The sequence below is a fragment of the Lasioglossum baleicum genome, chromosome 18 (genome assembly GCF_051020765.1).
Source record: "Lasioglossum baleicum chromosome 18, iyLasBale1, whole genome shotgun sequence".
In the NCBI taxonomy this organism is placed as follows: Eukaryota; Metazoa; Arthropoda; class Insecta; order Hymenoptera; family Halictidae; genus Lasioglossum; species Lasioglossum baleicum.
In genome coordinates this window covers 2,085,672-2,094,667 of record NC_134946.1, presented here as the reverse complement: position 1 = coordinate 2,094,667, position 8,996 = coordinate 2,085,672, and the positions used below count along the sequence as shown (strand labels likewise).

General features: G+C 36.8%; 1 long non-coding RNA gene across 1 annotated transcript; it reads left to right on the top strand.

Moving 5' to 3' along the window:
* Positions 1-5,175: 5,175 nt before the first annotated feature.
* On the top strand, positions 5,176-8,996 carry LOC143217813 (uncharacterized). The gene is made up of 4 exons (XR_013010911.1): positions 5,176-5,642; positions 6,016-6,238; positions 6,303-6,614; positions 6,697-8,996. It is a non-coding gene; the product is annotated as an uncharacterized LOC143217813 (long non-coding RNA).

Genomic DNA, 8,996 nt, shown 5'->3' with positions numbered 1-8,996 from the left:
AGCAAGGGTTCCACGGATAGACGGACCATGGGTGGAGGACCCACCGCTGGAGATCCCGGTGCTGGACCCTCGCGATCCGCTGGGGTTATTATCGTCGGACGGACTGGTCTCACTGACGGAAAGCCTCATCGAGAAGCTGTTGGAGACGCCTGAAGGAGAGTAGAGCCGGCGGAGCGTAATGTGAAAGTGACGGGTGAACACAGTGCGTTAAAAAAAAAAAAAAAAAAAAAAAAAAAAAAATTTTATTAAACTTTTGTTCATACAGCAATGCTGTTTAACGTTCGTGGGACTGCCGGTACAAGCTGCAATAGCAAAAAATTGTATTTTTTTTTTTACTCCCGGCAGTTGCTAAATATTAAGTGTTTCAGTATTATTAATGTCTCGGGAGACAGTGATAAGTTGTTTATGTACAAATGCGAATTTAAGTTAATAATTAGCGACACAAAGAGAGTGATAGACTGTTATGTGCACCAGAGTGAAAATTCGGCTAGCGTGAATGATTACCAGAGAGATGTTACGCGAAATATGGTGTGAAAGGAAACGGTTCATTCTCTGTCGTATGTATGGAACTTATTTCGTGTCTCGCACACACACACCGCTGTGAGAATAACAGGCGAAACGTGGTTTATTTAGTTTATTATTCTTGACATTGATTTGATTACTTGTCCGCGTACGAGACACGAGACGAGTGGACTGTAAACTCTTCAAGGTATGACCAGTCATATAAACGTTCTCATAGACGTTGCGAGACATACGTGTAGCGAGAAATTCTGTGATATATTTCGTGCGCGATCGTCAACATCTCCGGGTAGTTGTGCCATTTTGACTTCGGGAATGTAGTCTACAGATTACGAGGTGCATTCCGAATGCGCTCCTGCACCTGTAATCTCAAAGGGAAGGGGGAAGTATATGTAACCGTGTCGGTCACATATCGACACTTCGCGAACGTAGAAGATAGGAATTGTATTTACCACGACGATCTATGACGTCATATGCGATCCTCGTCGTAGAAAAGGATCGCAAGATCGCCCCACTAATCATAGTTGCGTGCGCATCGATCCCCTCTCGATAATCATCGAAGGAGATCGATGAGGGCCATGGAGAACTCACTCTACGTCTGGAAGCGATCTAGTGAGCACGCGTTCGCGAAGTGTCCGTTCGACGATAACCGGTGCGTATTCGGGAGGCCAAACCGTCCTGTTGTACTAGACAAACCGTCTAGCCAACCTCGTTACGTACGCGCCTCAAACCGAGGAGTCGCGATTGCAAACCGCTTCGTGGCACAGTCTAACGTATCACAGCACGCGTAATTTGAACGTAACAGCGTAGTAGTCATTTGCGTCAGATTATTGATGTAAAATAACGTAGCTCCGAAATGTGTAATTTGCTACAAGCAAGCGGAAATTTAAGAATTTATTGAAGTTTCTTTTCTCATCGTATTGGACTGCGAGTCTCAACTATTAGCTTCACGAAAGTCGTCGTGCGGACACTCCGATATATTTAGTGGCTTCAACAGTGTGTGGTTCGCGGCTAGATTCGGGAACGTGTCATATCACCAGATCAAGCATCTGAAATTCCATGTAGATCAGACCTCTGCACTACTGGGTTTCATTATTGTGTCGATCGTCTTTGAGAGGCAGGTTCTCGAATTATTCGGTTTTCGGTATAATCTTTGGATCGTCACTGCCAAGGGGACTCTACTGACACTGAGAGTTGTTCCGAGGTCACGACTGTGCTGAAGGGCAACTTGTAAGTGTTCCGGAATTTCCGAGGTATCGTGATCGTTTCTATAAGTGCGTATCATCTGAGCAGTCAGCAGATCGTACGAGTAGTAAACGAGTCCAAGTCTCGTTGGTGTTTAAACATCTTAGTTATAAAGAAGCGTGATCGCTGGTACTCGTTGACCATGTCTATCCATACTCGGCCGGACTGGATAAATGCTCGTGCTTAGCAATCACGATTCTGTCGTTAATAGGATCATTTCCCATTCGTGCGTATCATCTGAGTCATCAGCAGACCGCACGGGTAGTGAAACGCATCCTCCGGGATTTTCGTTATATAATTAACTTACACGCTGTGTGAGCTATATTCTCTACTTTACCTTATGTGTTACACTGTTGACCGCCACTCTAGTCATATCGACACATTCCGAGGGTTATGCTCTGTATAATTGAATAACATTTACTGCGTAGCGACCAGACGTGGATTCTCAGCGATTATCCGCCGACGGGGTTAGATCATTGTCCAGTAGAAGTAATTTCGTGCAGATCGTAAGTGCAGTCGCACTCTGTAAGACTGATAGCGTAAGGCGTGGCTACCGTATTACATTTAACATTGTTACGAAATCATAATTAATCGTTGTATTGAGACCTAGTTCAATATACCCTCCTTTTACCAGATTTCGCTTACGAATGTTTAACCTTCCATCCAAACTAATCCGCTATCCATTGCATGGAGGCTCGACTCCACACATTCTCAATTCAATACTTCAATTTGCATATCTCTTCAGCCCATCTGGCTAGCTCGATTTAATAATAGATAAGTAATCGAATATACAATTACAAAGGAAATATACGGTTACAACTTACCTAGCTGAAAGTTAATTTTTTAGGTTTTGGCCACGTTTTCGGGCTTTGGGACCACTGTGCGCCGCTCCAGCGTGGCACAGGCAGAATATAACATGCTGTATTTATTTAAAAAGCTATTGACTAGAACTTGTCAGAGTTTGTCGTGTCAATAGGTGGCGAATACGTTGTTAAGGAATTTAAACGTTATAACAAAGAGTTTGATTTTTTTGAAAAGTTAGTACAATTATTAATTGATTATATGACGTGGAAAAAGATTTGTGGAAAATGCAATTGGTCGGAATTGCAGAGGAAGTACTAACAGTTGTATTTCGCAATTTTTTTGGGGTGGCTCTTTATTGAAAATTTGAAGAGCACGTTGCGTGGATCTATTCCTGGCCAGCGTTTCTCTTGCAAATTATTAGAAAAACATGAAAGAGGAAAAAGTAGTACATACTGTTTTTTATACGCAATGCAACGACATATGTCATTTTTTTGTGTTTATGATATTTTGTTAGATGCAAATCCGTATATTGTACAGCGACCCTCAAGGTCATGCAAGCTCGGAAACGAAAGAAGCATTTTGAATATTTAATACCAATGTGTTTGCAAGTATTTCAAAATGCTTCTTTCGTTTCTGACCTTGCATGACCTTGAGGGTCACTGCACAGTATACGAATGAATTCGACTAGACACGCGCTCTCATGTGACATAAGAAATAATAAAGCATTCTATTTTAAAAAATTGAAGGTCACTTTCATATCTAACAAAATATCATAAACACAAAAAAATTACATATGTCGTTGCGTTGTGCGTATAAAAAACAGTATATACTACTTTTTCCTCTTTCATGTTTTTCTAATAATTTGCAAGAAAAACGCTGGCCAGGAATAGTGTGAAACACCCTGTAGATCCACACAACGTGCTCTTCAAATTTTCAATAAAGGGCCACCTCAAAAAAATTGCGAAATACAACTGTTAGTATTTCCTCTGCAATTCCGACCAATTGCAATTTTCTACAAATCTTTTTCACGTCATGTTGTCAATTAATTGTACTAACTTTTCAAAAGAATTAAACTCGTGGGTAGCGGTTTTCATATCTTAGCCCACAGCTGTCCCGCTATCATTCGTACGGGGCAGTGTTTTGAACTAGTCAGAACATAAACAAATCCGCGAGCAACACAACACGCCTTTTTGGGCAACGTTGCAATCTATTGGTGTGATTTTTGAGCTGGTACATTATAATTTAGAATGTGGAAGTCCCTTCCAACACGTGTTGGCCACGTGTTTTCCTTCGTGCTTTTGTCGGACGGTGGTCATAAAGTAATTTATGCTCGTCAACGAAACTTATTTGTACGCTACCCTCATTTATACCTGTCTTTACCTGTAATAAAATTGATGGACTTAAGGTAACGGACGAACAGGAGAACACCTTCTATGTGCAGCTGTTTGTAGTTATTGGGGTGTTTCACATTCCATGTGTACCGTATGAAATTTTTAAACGGTGTGTACAAGGTCAATCAAGTTGCAAAGTGTCGCAGTGTAAAATGAACAATTTACTTACTACTTTCCTGTGCATACTCCCCTCTACGTGTATTCTCGAAGACTACATACAATGACTCCCACTAATATTTGGACACTCCAAAAAAGACGATAACTTTTCAAATATTGGACTATATGATTTGAGCTTTTTTAGAAAGCCAGATCAATTAGTTTACTACAGGACGCGAAAGGAAATTTTTTCTTTTTTACGTGGGCCTATATTGAAAATTTAAAACATACGTTTTGTAGATCTGTGTCAATTCTGAAAATTCCTTCAAAATCAGTCAATGTTGCAATAAGCTGCAAACGTTCAAAGATGTTGAAAATTTTAATTTTTCACGAATTTTAACCGATTTCGATGAAACTTTCACAATTGACACAGACCTACAAAACGTACTTTTTAAATTTTCAATATAGGCCCACATAAAAAAATTGTAAAATGCAACTTTTAGTATTTTTTCTATAATTCCGATCAATTGCAATTTTTTAAAAAATTTCTTTTCCCATCCTGTAGTAAACTAATTGCTCTAGCTTCACAAAAAAGTTAAAATCGTATGGTAGAATATTTAAAAAGTCATCGTCTTTTTTTGAGCGTCCAAATATTAGTGGGAGTCGCTGTATGTAGCATTTTTACATTTATTTTCCTCCGGAGAAGTCGGGGCGCCTACAAATTATTTTACAGTCAACACATGTTGCCCGAGAAAGTGCCGACTTCCAACTCAATAGAAATGAACTGTGATACACCTCTCCATACCCAACCAGCACACATCGTCTCATAGATGTCTGTTTCATGTCGTCGTCCCGTCTGAACGTCTATGTCCCAAAGATACGTCTTTTAGTCGCCAAAAAGATATCTTTATGGAGACGTTGTTTTCACAGCAGAGGGTGAACGTCTTTCAGCTGTCTCATTTCAGTCGTAAATGCAACGTCTCCATAAAGGGTATCTTTTTGGCGACTGAGAGACATTTTCCGGAGACGTTGTTTTTCCTACGCCGCCGGTAAAGAGTGGGGTGGAGTAGGGGGATACAGCTTCTAAGGAAGAACTTTTTTCTGTGCACTTTTTCGAAAAAAGAGCTCTGCATGCTAATCCGCAATAATACAGAGAGTATTTCAACGCAAAGAGCATTTGGAAAAAGTGTACAGAAAAAAAGTTCTTCCATAAAAATGTACACTTTTGTTGTTTACAAAGTTCCAAGAGCCAAATCCAAAAAAGGGCTCTGTACGGGACCCCGCAATAATGCAGAGAATATTTCAACACAAAGAGCATAAAAAAATATTGCTTCTTCGCGAAATGCGGCTTACCCGCGTGATCGAAAAAATCAAGCTGTTTCATATATTCTCTGTCAGTGTCTTTCCTGCGAGAAACATATCTGCTTCTCTGTCTTCGTAGTTCACCCCGAGTGGCGCTGTTGAAGTTACTATTTTTGGTCCGGCGCACATGGTCGACACCGGTCGACACCAGGTTTAGAGAAGTGTCTAATTGTATTAGTGTATTGTAATAGTGATAATTTATCCGACGAGTGTATATTTACAAAAGTAAGTACTTCCATTGCTGTTATTTGTTACCGTTAGTGTTTTTTGCTGATGCCCTTCCGCTATATTCGAAGTTTACTATGGGGTTGGCAAGAAAGTCAAAGAAAGTACTTTCGGTATTGTAAGGGGGTAGACTGCTTTTTCCAGGATTGCAAGGGTGCGGGATTGCAATTGATTGCAATCCTGGAAACGAGTCTACTGCCCTAATGTGTAAATAAGTGTGAAGTCAAAAAATGAACAAAAATTGGTCATATTTCCATTCCTTCATTCTATTTGCTATTTTTCTAAATATATTCTTTAATTAAATATATTTACGTCGTAATTACATATATGTTTAAATTAGTCTCTAAATTTTACCATACTTTTCAATTCTTAGAATATATACACACAAATGGAGATGCCTACAAATACATGGACCGTTGTCCAATTTTTGGCGGACGGAACGGTAGAAGCGGTGCCAAATAGTTGGCTGGAAGGCGACAAATGTTATTGGCCACCGGTACACAAATCAAAATTGAGCAACGCAATCCAACAATGTGAACTGCCTCAACCTTCGTGGGAGCACTTTTCTGTAAAGATCTTCAAAAACAGTACCTTTGGTAAGTTAAAGTAGTTACACACCATACATGTATAATTAAAATAATAATTATATAATGCTTCTAGATGGCTACACGAAGGCTAGAAGAAAAGCAAAGGAGGCCGAAGAGACCAATGACTTGTTTAATAAATACACTTAAAATAGCTGACGTTTATCTTTCATTTTCATTAAATTAACAGAATGTGATATGCTACATAACAATTTTTTATTTTAGGCAGCAGAAGTGCACAATACGGGGGGCACAACAGCTACAACTTTGCCAGGAAAGTCTAGGTATCATTATGACTGACGTGCTGGCATGGCGGTCTGCTATAGCTGATTGGGCCGGAAGGGCAAAAAACCGTTTGCAAATTATCGAACGGCCAGCCTTGTTATATGTAATTATCACCCTTATTTTAATATTATTATTATAATGATTATTCATGTGCAAATTAATAAACAAAGATATTCTTATTCAAGGTGCAGCGGAGAAAGCCAAAGTGGACGGCAGCCGCAAGAAACATGAACAAAGCGAGTGTGACCAAGTGATTTTAATTTCAATATATCTGTGGTTATCAGGAAGAACGCCGCATGTCACATATACTTTCACTTTCGATCGCTAATACTTTGACATAGGAGGTTGGTTAAATTGCATTGTTGTCTGAGCCTTCCAAACGTGTTTCCATGACTTTTTTTCTGGTAAATATGTACAGTAGCGGACAAAAGTGTAAGACCGCTCTAAAGAAGACGATAACTTTTTTAATATTTTACTATACGATTTGAACTTTTTTGGGAAACTAGAGCAATTAGTTTACTAAAGGACGCGAAAAGAAATTTTTTCAAAAATTGCAATTGATCGGAATTGTTGAAAAAATACTAAAAGTTGATTGTTTATTTAAACATATCCTGAAAATTTCGTCAAAATCGGTCGACGTTGCAATGAGCTACAAACGTTTAAAGATGGTAAAAATTGCAGATTTTCGGCAATAAATCGTGAAAATCTGCAATTTCTACCATCTTTAAACGTTTGTAGCTCATTGCAACGTCGACCGATTTTTACGAAATTTTCAGGATATGTTTGATTGACACAGATCTACACAAAACGTGTTTTTTAAATTTTCAATATAGGCCCACATAAAATAATTAAAAAATAAACTTTTAGTATTTTTTCAACGATTCCGATCAATTGCAATTTTTGAAAAAATTTCTTTTCACATCCTTTAGTAAACTAATTGCTCTAGCTTCCCAAAAAAAGTTCAAATCGTATAGTACAATATTAAAAAAGTTATCGTCTTCTTTAGAGCGGTCTTAAACTTTTGTCCGCTACTGTAAATCCTATACTCTAAAGTCTAAAGCTCAATGAATGCATAAACTCGAATTTTTGAAATTGTGACATGCGGCGTTTTTCCTTACAACCACAGACATTATCAGTAATATTTTATTTTCACTTTTATATTTTATTTTAATTTTTATATTTTTTAATTTTAGTATACAGGGTGAGGCGCCAGAAACAGGCCCCCTGAATAAGCATTAATCAGATGTTAGTAGCTTTTTTGTAGATGGACGCGTAAAGGACATGTGAAGGTCAACTTAATTTTTTTAAATGGAATGAGGTATTTTTTAATACATCAATTATGCAGCTGGACATTCATTATAAAAAAGTACTAACCTATGTATGTCGAAAAATTAGTAGTTCAGGGGATATTTCAATTTAAATAACTCTAAAATACCATTACTGTCGTACTAAGACGTTAATGTTTACTTACTTATGTAACGTCGTAGTACGACAGTAATGGTATTTTAGAGTTATTTAAATTGAAATATCTCCTGAACTATTAACTTTTCGACATACATAGGTCCAGCTGCATCATTGATGTATTAAAAAATACCTCATTCCATTTAAAAAAATTAAGTTGACCTTCACATGTCCTTTACGCGTCCACCTGTAAAAAAATAATACACTACATAATGTACCCCTTCAGACCATGCAACTTCTGTATACAAAACTTTTTCGTGCAACGCATACTTTGGAAGTTATTATAGGTGTGCAAGTTGCGTGGACCACCCTGTATACTGATTCTGATGTTTCAACTGTATATTTTATTCAATTTTTATATTTTAATTTAAGTGTATTAATTTTAATGTTTTAAGTGCGTGATATTGTATTTTAATTTTAATACTTTATTTCTAATATATTAATTCTAATGTTTTAAGTGCGTGATATTTTATTCTGAATGTAGTATTTTATTTTACGCATACTTTGGAAGTTATTTATTGGTGTGCAAGTTGCGTGGACCACCCTGTATACTGATTCTGATGTTTCAACTGTATATTTTATTTCAATTTTTATATTTTAATTTAAGTGTATTAATTTTAATGTTTTAAGTGTGTGATATTGTATTTTAATTTTAATACTTTATTTCTAATATATTAATTCTAATGTTTTAAGTGCGTGATATTTTATTCTGAATGTAGTATTTTATTTTACGCATACTTTGGAAGTTATTTATTGGTGTGCAAGTTGTGTGGACCACCCTGTATACTGATTCTGATGTTTCAACTGTATATTTCATTTCAATTTTTATATTTTAATTTAAGTATATTAATTTTAATGTTTTAAGTGCGTGATATTGTATTTTAATTTTAATACTTTATTTCTAATATATATTAGAATTTAATATATTAATTTTAATGTTTTATATATATTATTTTATATATATTTTTATTTTATAAATAGTACATATATTATTATAATAAACTATTTGTTCGTTTACTTTAAA